This window comes from Saccopteryx bilineata, chromosome 1 (genome assembly GCF_036850765.1).
Source record: "Saccopteryx bilineata isolate mSacBil1 chromosome 1, mSacBil1_pri_phased_curated, whole genome shotgun sequence".
In the NCBI taxonomy this organism is placed as follows: Eukaryota; Metazoa; Chordata; class Mammalia; order Chiroptera; family Emballonuridae; genus Saccopteryx; species Saccopteryx bilineata.
The window spans coordinates 152045987-152060706 of record NC_089490.1 but is presented as its reverse complement, the minus strand read 5'-3'; positions in this window follow the sequence as shown (position 1 = coordinate 152060706).

Genomic DNA, 14720 nt, shown 5'->3' with positions numbered 1-14720 from the left:
CAAAATAATGAGGCTCCCACACCCCAAGTTGTCCACATCCTAATTCCCAGACCTGTGAATATGGGACCTTCCATGGCGAAAGGGACTTTGCAGGTGAGATTCAGTTAAGGGGCTTGAGATGGGAAAATTACGCTGGGTTATCCATGTGAGTCTAATGTAATAAAAAGAATCTTTTTATTATATATATTATATTATATATAATTTATTATATTATATTATATTATATATAATTTATTATATATAATATTATATATGTTATAAATAATATATATATATATAACAAAAGTGAGATTGAGAGAGAGAGAACGAGTGAGAGCTGGACAAGATCCGGGATGAATCCTCCCCTAGAGCCTCTGGAAGGATGCAGCCTGCTGACGTTTGACTTCAACCCCAGAAGACTCATTTGGGACTCTGCCCTCCAGAACTGTAACATTATAAATTTGTGTTGTTTCAAGCCTCTAAGCTGGTGGTTTCTCCTCTGAGTAGCCACGATCATTTAGCATGGTGGACATTATTGTCTAATAATGACAATAATAACTAATATTAGTGAGCAGTTAATATATGCCAGGCAGGGTTTAATGACTTTTATCACATTAAGCCTCAAACCTTCTGAAATTATTATTATTCTCGTTTTACTGGTCGGGGAAAATGCTTTGGTGTATTGGTTGTCTCTTGCTGTGTAATAATTCTCTAAAAACTTAACAGCTTTTTCTTATCGTTTCTGAGGGTCAGGAATCTGGAAGAGGGCGTAGCTGGATGGTTCTGGATCAGGGTCCCTCATGAGGTGGCAGTCAAGCTGTTGTTGTCTGGAGGTCTCAGTCCCTGAGTGTGGGCTTCTCCATAGCACTGTGTGTGGTCACAGCATAGTGACTGGCTCTGCTCCCCCCACCACGAATGATCCTGAAAAGAGAGGGCAAGGAGGAAACCACCGTGACTTTTATCACCTCAGATGTCCCAGGTATCACACAGATGTCACACGCTGTCGCATGCTCCTTACCCTGCTCACTAGAAGCAAGTCAGTAAGCCCAGCACACACTGAAGGAGAATTTAAGCTCCTACTCTTGAAGGGAGGAAGATCAAAGAATTTGGGGACATACGTTCAAATCACCACATTGGACTGTCTGCCTCTAGGGTCCACACCCCTGGATGCACTGAGCAAGGGTTAGAGAAGAAAGCCAAAGCCCCAGACACCCCGCCCTGTTGACAGTATTACCTCACGTACTGTCCCCTCTGCAGTGATGCCCTGGAACAGAGCCTATTGTTACCTCCATTCTCCAGATGAAGAAACTGAGGCCCGGAGAGGCACGTCCCCTCCCACGGTCACTTTGGGAATACCTCGCAGAGTCAGAATTTGATCCCAGCTCCTATCACTGTAACAGCCAACACGTGGAGCCTACACTGTGTCAGACACACCCAGTCCTCAGATGCTCACGTCAGCCCTGTGAAGTAGATTTTAGTGTTATCAGACCTATTTTAAAGATGGGCATGTTGTGACATAGAGAGATTAAGAACTTGCCCCAGGCCCCATGTGACTAGCAAATAGTGGAGCTGGAATCTGAACCCCACCCCAGGGGGGCGATCTGGTTCCAGAGTCTGTGTTTCCCCTCCAGTGTTTCTCTTAATCATCGCACAGCTGTTTATACTCCTTCATGGTGCAATTTGCTGTGTCTTCACACTGGCTCTTAATTGCAGCTTCACGGGGCAGGTCTGTAGATGTACAAACAGGGGACCGTTGATGCATCTACTTCACTGATCATAACTCCAGGGTGGGTGATTTGCCTTGCAGAGAGCGAAAGGGAGAAGGCAAGACCCAGTGGCACTCTTCCTCCAGGGAACTCAGGAGTCTCAGCAGATGCTCTTGGGACCTCTCAACACCCCTCAGCACACACTAGACTGACATCTGTCTCTGGAGACCATTCTGTCTGCCTGGAGGCCAGGCCTGAGGTGTCCTGGGTTGATGCAAGGTTCAATATATGACTGACAGTAGCTGGTTGACCAATACCCCATTTCCCCCGCCTCGCAGGTGGGATAACTCTGAATAGTGAGTGGGCCCTACATGCCTTCAAGTGAGCCCAGGTTTTTACTGTGTACATTGCTTGATTACACACCCATTGAGGGCTCGTTCCCTACCCTGTCTCACTTCCTCCCTCCCCAGTTAGAGTTTTCTGGCGTCATCTGCCTGAGAAATGATTGATACTTTCACTAGAATCCTTGTCTCAGCGTCTGCTTCTAGAGGACCCTAATGAAGGCATTCCTAGACCTCCATATGAATGAGATTGTCCGTGCATGCATGTGTGTGTTGGGTTGGGGGCTGGGAAAGCGGTGAGTCTTGCTGTGCATGGTGGCTATGACTGTGGTATGATCAGATATAGTGGAGGTATGAGGAAAGATGAGATACATTCTCTAGTCCTTGGCAGAGGGTCCTGGATTCAAACCTCTGGTTCCCCAAGCAAGCTTGGACAAGTCACATCTCTCTAAACCTCAGTTTCCTCTTTATTTTATTTTTGTAAAACAGGTGAGGGTTGAAATTCCTACGTTATGATGTTGACATGATAATGTAATAAAATTTTGTTAGCAATGTGTCTAGCACAGTGCAGGGAACGTGATAATGGAGATGGTTGTTTTTAGTGGGTCTGGTTGTGAAGATGCCCATGAGCTTGGGGCTTGCTTCCTTGGAAGCAGATGGCGGAAGCTCAGTTAGTATCAGCTGCAATAAAGCAAGGTGATAGAAATGAAAGACATTGGTTGGTTAGGAAGGAAAGAAGAACAGAAGAGAAGGGGAGAGAGGGTGAGGTAGACCATAGTGGCCCACCAGCCAGACCAACTTTTCTTCACTGGGGAGAAAAAAGAAAATAAAGGGTGTGCCACACTGTCCCCATTAGTGGCAGCAACTCAAGAAAAAGGTCCATAGTTCCCTGGCAGCAACTAAGCAGACTGGTCCTACGCCTCCCCCTTTCTGACACCCAGTGTTTATTTGGAAAATGCAAGGATGCAGAACAGCTTCTCCTCTTTGAATGACAGAAACAGCACAATGTGGACTGTCAGCCTGCTCCTCCTCGAGGCCAGTGTGAGAGAGTGAGATAGTGTCCCTAGGACCCTGAAGGCAGGTCAGGAGCAGCTGGCCACACCCTGATCCCACGGGGAGCTCTGGAGGCTGAGTTGCACAAGGGAGGTCCACCTGCTCAGAGGCAATGGGCCGGGTCGTACCCCTGCCTCTCTCAGTCTTCACTGCCAGCCAGCAAAACAGCTGAGGGATGGCTGTGCCAACCTGGGAAGGTGGGTGGAGGGTGGTGGCAAAGTGTGAAGAACTCATGAGCTGATGTAGGTCACTCCCCAGGGGGAGACTGCGTTTTCCTCGTCATATACCCACACTTCTGCTTTCATCTCTCTCTCTCTCTCTCTCTCTCTCTCTCTCTCTCTCTCTCTCTTTTATTTTATTTTTTTGTATTTTTCTGAAGTGAGAAGTGGAAGGCAGAGAGACAGACTCCCACATGCACCTGACTGGGATCCACCGGCATGCCCACCAGGGGATGATGCTCTGCCCATCTGGAGCTTTGTCCTGTTGCGGCTGGAGCCATTCTAGCACCTGAGGCGGAGGCCATGGAGCCATCCTCAGTGCCTGGGACAACTTTGCTCCAATGGAGCCTTGGCTGCAGGAGGGGAAGAGACAGACAGAGAGGAAGGAGAGGGGGAGGGGTGGAGAAGCAGATGGGCACTTCTCCTGTGTGTCCTGGCCAGGAATTGCACCTGGGACTTCCACATGCCGGGCCAACACTCTACCGCTGAGCCAACTGGACAGGGCCTGCTTTCATCTCTTGCCAATGAAATCATTGGCATTTAAGGAACTATGGAGACCAGCTGGGTGACAATTTGGGTCCTGGCAGGATCTCAGAAGCATTTAATGACTTCTCTCTTCTTTGCAGGTTGGCAGCCCTGGTCAACACTGGTGAACTTTGATAAGATACTCCCCCTGATTGGAGGCAGTTAGACTTTGGGCCTGTGCTTCTGCCTTTCCGTTTTGTCATTGGGTTAATGGGTATTGTGCTGACCCCCACCTAATGGGGTAGTTGTGGGGACTCACCTCCATGTGAGGTTGTTAAGAGGGGGCTCTGGGAGTCATACTTCCTGGGTTTGAATCTTGGTTCCAGTGTTCATTGCCATGGGGACCTCAGGTGTTTTAGTAAATTTCAAGGACTTCAATTTCCATGAAAATGAAGGTAAGAAGAGCTAATCCCACAGGGTTTTGATGAGGATAAAAGAAGTTAAGATATAGGTAGTGCTGAGAATGGTACTTGAAATACAGTAAGTGTGCAATTAAATTAGCTCCTCCCCCTCTTCTTTCACTTTTCCCTCTTCCTTTCATTTCTCCTCCTCCTCCTCCCTTTTTCTCTTCTCCTCCTCTCCATCATTTACCTTCTCCTCTTCAGAGAAATGTAAATTACCTGGTTCTTATTGGCTGGTCTGCAGATGAACCAAAGCTGGTAGCCAATGGGGCATAGCCAGGATGACAACTAGTCTATTGGACACCTTCTCAGCTTAGTTCATTCTGGTGCGCCTCTAGCATTCTGACATGTGGTGACCTGGGGCAGGTTGAACCAATGCTCTTGGGCATCCCTTTCCACACGTGTAAAATGTAGTCATAGAAGTACTAGAGGTAGGTTGCCTAACAGTCCTGACTTGCCCAGACTGGGTGGGGCGGGAATTCAGGATGCTAGACTTTGAGTGCTAACACCAGGAAAGTCCTGGGAAAACCAGGATGAGTTGGTCACCTCACCTTGAAGTGTTACTGCGGGACTGTAGAAAAAGCACGGAAGAGACCTATGAAATAGAAATTCTAGTTATACTTTAAAAATTGTCTTTGCCTCTCTGAGTCTCCTCTTTTGCATAGGTCATTTAAGTGACCATCTAGTAATTTGTTTTGCTCATAACTGAGCATCATGTCTGTGTCTCAGATGGACTGTTGAAGTGGCCTTTGGCCAGGTCTCCTGGCTCCCTGCCCTCCCAGCAGTGGCCAGACAGCACCTCTGAGCACCTGAGTTGGTTTTGTCCCTCCTCTGGCTAGAGCCCTCTGGCTACCCCCCTCAGGGTAGAAGCCAAAGTTCTCCCTGTGGCCCACAAGACCCTCCATAACCTGTCCCATCCTCTCCCTGCCCTCACCTTCTCCCTTTCTCCCCCTTGCTCATTCTGCTCCAGCCACACAGGCCTCCTTCTTGTTCCTCCAACACACCAGGCATGGTTCTGCCTCAGGACGTTTGCACATGCCACGCCTTCTGCCTGGAATGCTCTTGCCATGCATGGACACATGGCTCCCTCCACTACCTTCTTTCTGTTTCAGCTCATGTGTCATCTTCTTAGTGACTACTCTATTTTTGACATTGTATCCCTCATCCTCACGTCTCCAGATTATCAGCTCTGAAGGTTGATAATTTTGTGTTTCTTGTTTCTCTGCTGAATCTACCAGGCCTAAGAGAGTCCTGGAATATAGTAAGGGTTGTATTAGTCAGGGTTCTCCAGAGAAATAGAACCAATAGGACAGATATCTACAAATCTCTATATGTGTACTCATATATGTAAAGACATAAGGAGGTGGCTCACATGATTACAGAGGTTATCAAGTCTCAAGGTCTGCAGGGTGAGGTGTAAAGATGCTGAGACAGGAAAGCATTTGGGGAACTGAGCAAAGGTGAACATGACTGATGGGACAGGACAGGAGATGAGCTGGACAGATTGACAAGGGTTCAGGCACAGGGGACTGGGTTGCTGTTCTGGTTGGGGCTGGACTTGAGCTGTGGCAGGTAGACCTGGAGGAAGAAAGCATTGGGAAGCTCAGAGTGCAGAAACTGCAGTGGTGATGAGCCGGAAGTCTGCAAAGAGAAAGATTGGCTCTGCAGATGAAAGAGGAAGCTGGAAACGAGAAGAAAGATACAATCTGAGTGTAGGGAAGAGAAATAAACAAGACATCGGTATGAGGCAAAAAGTCTGGCTTTCAAGATCCTAATCGTGATAGTTCATCACATATATATATATATATATATATATATATATATATATATATATATTTAAAGATTTTATTGATTTTACAGAGAGAGGAAAGAGGACAGAGAGGGGGAGGAATGAGAAGAATCAACTCATAGTGGCTTCACTTGAGTTATTCATTGATTGCTTGTCATAGATGTCCTGACAGAGCAAGCCCAGGGTTTCAAACCGGCGACCTCGGCATTCCAAGCCAATGTTCTATCTACTGCACCACCACAGGCCAGGTCTCATCCCTTATGTTTTTATGGCACTTTTTTTTTTTTTTTTTAGATTTTATTTATTCATTATAGAGAGGGAGGAGAGAGAGAGAGAGAGAGAGAAGGGGGGAGGAGCAGGAAGCATCAACTCCCATATGTGCCTTGACCAGGCAAGCCCAGGGTTTTGAACCGGCAACCTCAGCGTTTCCAGGTTGATGCTTTATCCACTGCGCCACCACAGGTCAGGCTATGGCACTTTTTATAAAGAGCTTCCCCATGATATTCCCATCCTACCAAATGATGCCTGCAATATCGTTGACTCCTTTCTTTCACACCCCCTACCCAATCCATTGGCAAATCCTGTTGGTGTTACCTTCAGACTAAATCCAGAATCTCATACTTCCCGCTTCTCCCAGATCAGTAGTATCTACCATCATTGCTGACCTGGATAAGTGCAGACACCTCCTGCCTTGTCATCCTGCTTTTGGCCCTCTGCAGTTCGTCTCCCCTACCAGTGGCCAGAAGATCACATAAAACCTGTCATACTGTGCCCCTCCTCTGCTCTGCTCTAACCTTCCCATGGCTTCCATCTCTCTCCAGTAAAAAGCTGAAGCCTTACAATAGTCTCACAGATCCTGCATGACCTTGCTGTGTCACCTCTTCTGACTCTTCCCCCAGTCCCTCTGTTCCCACCACACCAGCCTCCCTGTATTTGTTTTAAATCACCAGGCACCGTCCTGCCTCAGGGCCTTTGCCCTTGCTGTTTTCTTATATAGTTTCTTTATTTTATTTTATTATCATTTTTATTTTAGTGAGAGAAGAGGAGGCAGAGAGACTGACTCTTGCATGTGCCCCACTGGATCCACCCAACAAGTCCACTAGGGGGCGATGCTATGCCCATCTGAGGCCATTTGTTTGTTGCTTAGCAACCGAGCCATGTTTTTAAGCTCCTGAGGTGAAGGCCATGGAGCCATCCTCAGAGCCCAAAGCCAACTTGCTCGAACCAATTAAGCCATGGCTATGGGAGGGAAAGAGAGAGAGAAAAGTGAAAAGAGAAGGCATGGAGAAGCAGATGATCACTTCTCCTGTGTGCCTTTACTGGGAATCAAACCTGGGACATCCACACACCTGGCCAACGTTCTACCACTGAGCCAACCGGCCAGGGCCTGCTTACATAGTTTCATAGCTCACTCTCTCACCTCCCTCAGGTCTTTGCTCAGATGTGACATTACCAGTAGGGTCTTCATGACTGAGCAATGCCTGTGTACTAGGCACTGTTCTGTGTACTCGGGACACAGCAGTAAATAAGACAGACACAAACCCCTGCTTTCTGGGAGCTCACAGTGCATCAGGACAACAGACTTGAAACAACCAATTCTAAAAGTTTTTTTATAGAACTGTCTTAGAAATTGCATGAAAATTTACTCCATTTCCAGTCAGACCTACCTCTTCTTGTGTAGCAGTAGTGAAAATCATGTACTCTGGGGTTTGACAGGCCCTGGGGCTGTGACTTACCAGCTGTGTGTCTTTGGGCAAGTCACTTAACCTCTCTGAGCTAATTTCTCACATTCATACAATGGGAATTGTATCAGTCTCCTGTTGCTGCTGTAAGAAATGATCACAAAGTTCGTGGCTTAAAGCAACAAAAACATTATCTTATAGTTCTGGAGGTCAGAAGTCCAAAATAGGTCGCTCTGGGCTGAAATGAAGGTGTTGCCAGGGCTGCATTCTGTTCGGCAGGTCCTACGGGAGAATCTCTTTTTTTGCCTTTCCAGCTGCTGGAGCTCCATGTTATTCCTGGGCTCATGTCCCCTTCCTCCATCTTCACAGTGAGCAACAGCTGGTCAAGCCTTTCTCTCATTGCATCACTTTGACTCTGCTTCTCTTGTCTTCCTCTTCCGCTGATAAAGACAATTTGATTGCACCAACTCCTCCTTGATAACACTGGGGAACAAAATTTTTGTTGCATCCACAAAAACACTTGTTCTTACCTAATTCGAGTGTACTAATCTCAAATCTGACATTAGTTTTTCTCTGTAAGCTACAGTTTTTTTTGCAATTCAAGATTTTAGGTTTTCATCTTATTGTAAAATTTTTAACATTTAGTTTAACATAATGAAGTAGAATATCTTCTTGGGCATCATCTTTGTGAAAATATAATAACTTATAGAATGCAGTAAATACACTAATACACTGAAAGATATGATTGCATCAGAATTTGTCTACAATTTCAAAATAGAACATATTAAAACACTTATTTTAATGATAACAGTTTGCGCAAAACTTATTTAAATTCTATTCAGGCAAAAATTTGCGTGTGTAGCTCTTGCGTTTGTGTACTTGTGGAGGACAATCTCACTGATGCTCCAGCAGTAGTCTGCCATTGTTTAGAGCTGTCAAGAAATAGCCATCATTCTGTTGGACTATAAGTGGTAACACCTTGCTGGCTGAGAAGACTACTGATATCATGACAGTAAACAAAGTGTTTGTCTTCGGAAAAAAGTCCACAGAAATTTATTCACACTTCCTGAGATGGGATACTTTAGCTGACTGGTGAAGTACATTCTTTTCTTGAAGTCTGGAGGCTAATAACTCAGCTGCTTTCTTTGATAGGCCCAAATCTCTTACTAAGTCATTCAATTCAGGTTGGCTAAACTACTGAGGGGTTAATGACTGCTTGGCATCAGAAGAAGACCCTTCAGGTTCTACAACCATTTCCTCATGCATCTTATCAAAATACACTTGATCACCATGTTCACTTTCTTCGTCCTTAGAAGAAATAAACAATTGAAAACTGGAACCAGGAGTGTCTCAGAATGTGGGATAGGTTGTATTGCTGAAGGAATATTAGGATATGCGATCATATGCCATTTTTTTCTTGCTGCTGCCCTTTATATGGATCAGACAGAAATAACAATCACTGCTGTGGTCCTTAGGTTCACGCCAAACCATGGGAATACCAAAAGGCATTCCTTTGCATTTTCCTTTTGTCCAGTCATGAAGCATTTCCTCACAATTATGACACACAATATAAGGAGCCCAATTCTTGTCTTGATCACCAAGGGGAACTTGAAAATAGGCAATATATGCACGTGTCACATATGATAAAATATTGCACCTTTGACGTTGAAGTGCGTAACAGCCACATATATAACAGAAGGTGTCAGGACTATTCTTACATTTACGCCTACTTGAAGAAGCCATGATTCAATCTTAAAACAAAATAATAGGGTGTTTTTATCAGATAATAATATTTTACATTTAAAAACAACTACAATTATGTAAAAATGATGTTTGTAAAACATTAATTGCCTTGTGGTTATGTTCAATCCAAGAGTCGTTGCCCTTTAACTCCAATTTAAAAACCAATGCATGCCATTAACTGTAACAAAAAGAAATTAAAATTGCATAAAAACTAGAGCATGCACCAAAAAACGAATTTCAGATTTGGAATAATCGATGCAGAAATATGTAGAAACAGTTCTAAAACCTCATGCCACAGAAAATGAAAAAACAAAATTGTTCCCCAGTGATTCAGGATGACCCCTTCATCTCAGCTGAGGTCAGCTGATCAGCAATCGTAATTCTGTACTGAACCTTAATACTCTCTTTTTGTGTAGCTTGATATATTCACCTGGTCCAGGGATTGGGACGTGGTCATCTTTGGGGGAACCATTATCTGTTGACCATGGGAATGATAGTATCAAATTAGTGTCTTCCTTAACACCTGGAGCCTGCTCCTACCTGTGACTTAGCCCCTGGATCAGTGTGGTGGAGGTGATGATCACTGAAGAGCTAATCACACAAATAATTGAGCAAGTATAATCGTGATAAATGTTACAAGGTAAAGTCAGGGAAGACTTCTTGGAGGGAGTAACACTTACACAAGACCCAAAGAATGAGTAAGAGCTGGCCAGGCAAAGTCGAGGCAAAGAGAACAGCACATGCAAAGGACCTGTGGTGGGAAGGCTAAGAATAGAGACTGATGTGAGATGAGGTTTGAAGATGTGGTTGGATCTGATCACTGCAGGCTTTTTGGATCATGTTAAGTAATTTGGATTTTAATTCTGAGTGCAACAGGCAGAGTTATAAGGAGGGATGGGATGAATGACCAAATTTGCATTCAGAGATGATTGCAGGGGACAATGGGGGATGTAGAACCGACTGTACAATCCAGAGGAAGATCTGTATCAGCATAACCATGGAGATGGGGTAGTGATATTTGGGAGGGAGAATCAGTGGGAAAAGGCCTCACTGGATGTGAGGGTGAGGGCAAAACAGTGAAACTGAGGTACAGAGAGGTGAAATTGCATGTCCCAGGGATGGACTGGCTAAAATGTATCTTAGCCCTCCTCAAACCTGCTGACTCAATATCTGATACTTTAAGCTCTCTTGCAAATCCCAGGGGAGGCAGAAGCTACTGATCCGCGGGCCACACTTGTAGTAGCAAGAGTCCAGGTCAGTGACCCCCACACCCTCGTGGGCCCACATATCACTGAGGATCTTGCTAAAACACAGATTCTGATTCAGCAGATCTGTGGTAGGGGTTGAGATTTTGCTTCCTTCAAACTTTCCTGCTGGTGCTGCTGGCCCACTGACTACTACACTTTGAGCAGGAAGGGCCTCGGGTCTTTAGGGTCCTTAATGAGCACCCTTGGTCACTGTATCAGTTTCCCAAGGCTGCTATAACAGAACCGAGATTTATTCTCTCACAGTTCAGGGAACCAGGAGTCCAAACTCCAGATGCTTCCTCTGAAGGTCCCAGGGGGAAAATCTATTCTCGGCCCCTCTCCCAGCTTTGAGTGTTGCTGACATTCCCTGGCTTGTAGATGCATTGCTCCATTGCTCCAATCTTTGCCTCTGTTGTCACATGAATCTCTCCCTATATCTTTGGACCCCTCCTCCACTTCTTATAAGGACACTAATTATGTCAGATTAAAGGGCCATCTTACTCCAGTATGATCTCAACTTACATCTTAATGACATGTACAAAGACCCTATTTCCAAATAAGGCCACATTCTCAGGGACCCCAGTTTAGAACTTCAACATATCTTTACAGGGGTCACAACTCAACACTTAAGAGCTGCCTTCATGCTCTCACGCTGGCTTTCCTCGCAGCCATGCTCTGGGCTTTAACTCCACCTCTTCCTTCTATGCTGCCAAGGGGTGAATGAGTGTGTGGACACCACCATGTGCCCAGCTTATGCCACCTGCGCCAACACAGTGGAAAGTTTTTACTGCACTTGTAAACGAGGCTTCCTGTCCAGCAATGGACTGACTCAGCTCAAAGGCCCAGGAGTGGAACGCAAAGGTGAGTTTACACCCCCGCAAAACCCTCCAGCATTCAGTAGAAAATTAGGTGGAGCTGGCAGAAGTGGGTACTTGGTTTTTTTCCCCTAAACATTATTCCTTCCCTCCTTCCTTTTATCTTCCTTTCTTCCTTCCCTTCCCTCTCATTCTCCCTTCTTCTTCTCTCTCTCTCTCTCTTATGAAGATGACTCCTGGTCAATAAAATTTCCAATGAGTAGAGATTAGCTTTATAATGAAATGAAAATAAAGATCATGTTATTTATCAATATCCAGAAATAACCACTGATTTTATTTTTGGGGCTTCTCCATGCAAATAACAAGATTTTCTAACATTTATTGAGTGTCAGCCCCCTTGTGAAGGGCTTTAGGTGCATTTTCCCATGGAATTGAGTGTAGCTGTGGATGCTTCTCCATTGGACAGATGGAGAAACTGAGGCTTGAAGAACTGAAGTGACTTGTGTTGGGTCATGCAGTCGAACTGGAATTCAAACCAAGGTCTTTCTGACTCTAGTGGTGGTCTCTCAACCACAGTACCTATTTGCTACGCTCTAGTTGTGAGAGGCTGGGGAAATGTATTTAATCTCTTTAGACCTCAATGTTTCTATTTGTAAAATGGGTGTTTAGGAGCATCTACCTTCAAGGGTAGTTGGGAAGATTAAATGCAATAATGTTTGCAGTGTGCTAAGCACATATACAATCTCAAGAGTTACTATTAACATAAATAATATAAACTCAAATAATTCCCAGAATAAGCTAAGTCCTTTGTCTGCATCTAATATTTAGATCCCGATTCTACTCTTGACAGTAAAGATTTGTCTGTGCTTTTGAATAACATCAGGAGTCAGGGGCCAGATAGTAAATATTTTAGAGGTTGCAGGCTGTATGATCTCTGTCATGACCATTCAGTACTCCAGCTGTATGGCAAAAGCAGCCATAGATGATACATAAATGAATGGATGTAACTGTGTTCCAATAAAACTTTATTTACACAAACAAATGGTGAGCCAGATTTGACCTGTGGGTTATAGTTGACTGAATAAGATTATTCATTCCTATCATTGTATCTCCCAGGGAGCCCCAAACATCCTTCTTTGGGCTACAGTTCATGGGTTATTCAGTGAACTGAGTAGTGCTGGTGGGCCCTGACTTTTAAACTTGGGGTGAAATCAACATCCCTCATCTAGAAAATGATGGCTACTACAGTCAGGATTTTGTCCAGTCTATGTCTTTGAACCCCCAGTACAGTGCCTGATATAGTCTGAGAATTCAATAAATATTTGTTAAATGAAGGTACATGTTACTTTATTCCTTATGTCACTGCAGATTTAATCATTCTGTTATTGACAGACCCTTAGGTTGTTTCTAATGTTTTACAACCTCAAGCAAAACTGGGATGAATATCCCGTGATCTTATGTTGGTGGACAGCAGACTCCAGATTTCTCTTTTGCAGAGATGAACTTTGCCAGGAGAGGGCTGTAGGAGACTTGGATCCAAGTTTTATTTGCATGGCAGGCGCAGCACAAGTGTTTATTTAAGGTAGTTTGATGAGCAGGGCTGAAGGAGCCTTGGGGTGGGCCATCTGGTGGTAGCATAGCTAAACAGCTCTGTGGGTGCTTCCATGAGTAGACTCCTGGAGGTGGCTCTGCAAGGCGTTCTTGACTGGGTAATAGAACACTACAAGCTTAGTGCATAAAACAATAACAATCATTTATTTTGCTCATGAATGCATCCACATATGGTGAGGTTAGCTTGTCTCTGTTCCACAATGTTAGCAGAGTTGGCTCATGTTAGAGCCACTTTGAGAAGGGCCCATACATGTGCCTGACCAGCTGGTGCTGGCCACTGGCTGGCCGCTCCACAGTCCTGTGGGCTGCTTTGTCATGACTGGTTGGCCTTCCTCAAGGTATGGTGGCTGAGTTCTAAGAATGAGCATCTCAAGAGAACAATGCATGACTTTTTATTACCTAATGTCATTTCCACCATGGACACAAGCATGCTCAGGTTCATGTTGTGGGACCCTAGACTTGCTGCTTGATGGAAGGAGTACCAGAATTGTCCTGCATCACAAAACTGTCAGTGTCCCTCCTTAAGTCAAGGCTGACTGTTTTTTCAGGAAACAGTGGTGACCATGTAGGTAGGGATGCCATGATGAGGGTCCTAATGTTGGTGTTGGTAGAATAAGCCCAGGTACAGACGAAGAAGGATGATGCTATACGAAAGCTGGGAAGTTCATGGAAGGCATCCTGGAGAAGGTAGAATTTGAGCCTTAAAAGATCTCCTGGAATATACACAAGCAAAGAGGAAAGGGGGTAGCAACACAGGTGAGAGTAAATGCTTGCCCAGGGAATAGAGCTCAAGGTGTATTTGAAGAACAGATGGATGGGATTGGAAGAAGGGGAGATGGAGGTGAGCCATGACATTTGGAGAATACCTATAGGTGGTGGGAATTGCAGGACGTTTTAGGAAGGGAGGAGTATCACCGACTTCCTTCATGGATTTGAGATGATCTTTCCTAGGAAGCACTAGGAAGGGAGTGGGGAAGTAAGACAGCGAAGAGAAGGAACAAACACGGGGTGCATTCACAAGCAGGTACTCGTTTAATACCATGGGTACCAATGGAAGACTGTGCATCACTGTTATCCCACCCCAGGGTGAAGGAGCTGTCAAATTTATCCCCAAACACCTCCCATCAGCCCTTTGCTGAGTGCCACTCCAGGGAAAACAAAGTCTCCAGCCTTTTAGTCTGAATGCTGTGAGGCACAGAAGCTGATGGAGGTGGATAGGGAAAGCCGGGCTTTAATTACTGGTTGTTTCCGGAAGGGTGTGGACGCCCCTTCTCAGGCTGCAAACATTATCTTGCTGTTATTTCTCGGCTACTGGAGATACATGCACGGGAGGGAACATGTGGTTGCTAGATGTGGTTATTTTCCTTTTTCGTGGAGGGAGAGCTACATCTGCTAAAGGAATATAGGAGTGCTGTTACTGAATGTTCTGGAATGACTGCTGTGTGCGGCAAGCTATAGGAAGAGGCGGTGCCTCTTGGTTTTCCCTCCCTTCCCCCCTTCCATCCTTCCCTTCTTCCTTCCACCTCTCTCTCCACTTTTCCCTCCCTGTTCATAACCTAGTATAGATTAAAAAAAATAAGTGTTTATGTTGTTTTCCTCAAACGATCTTT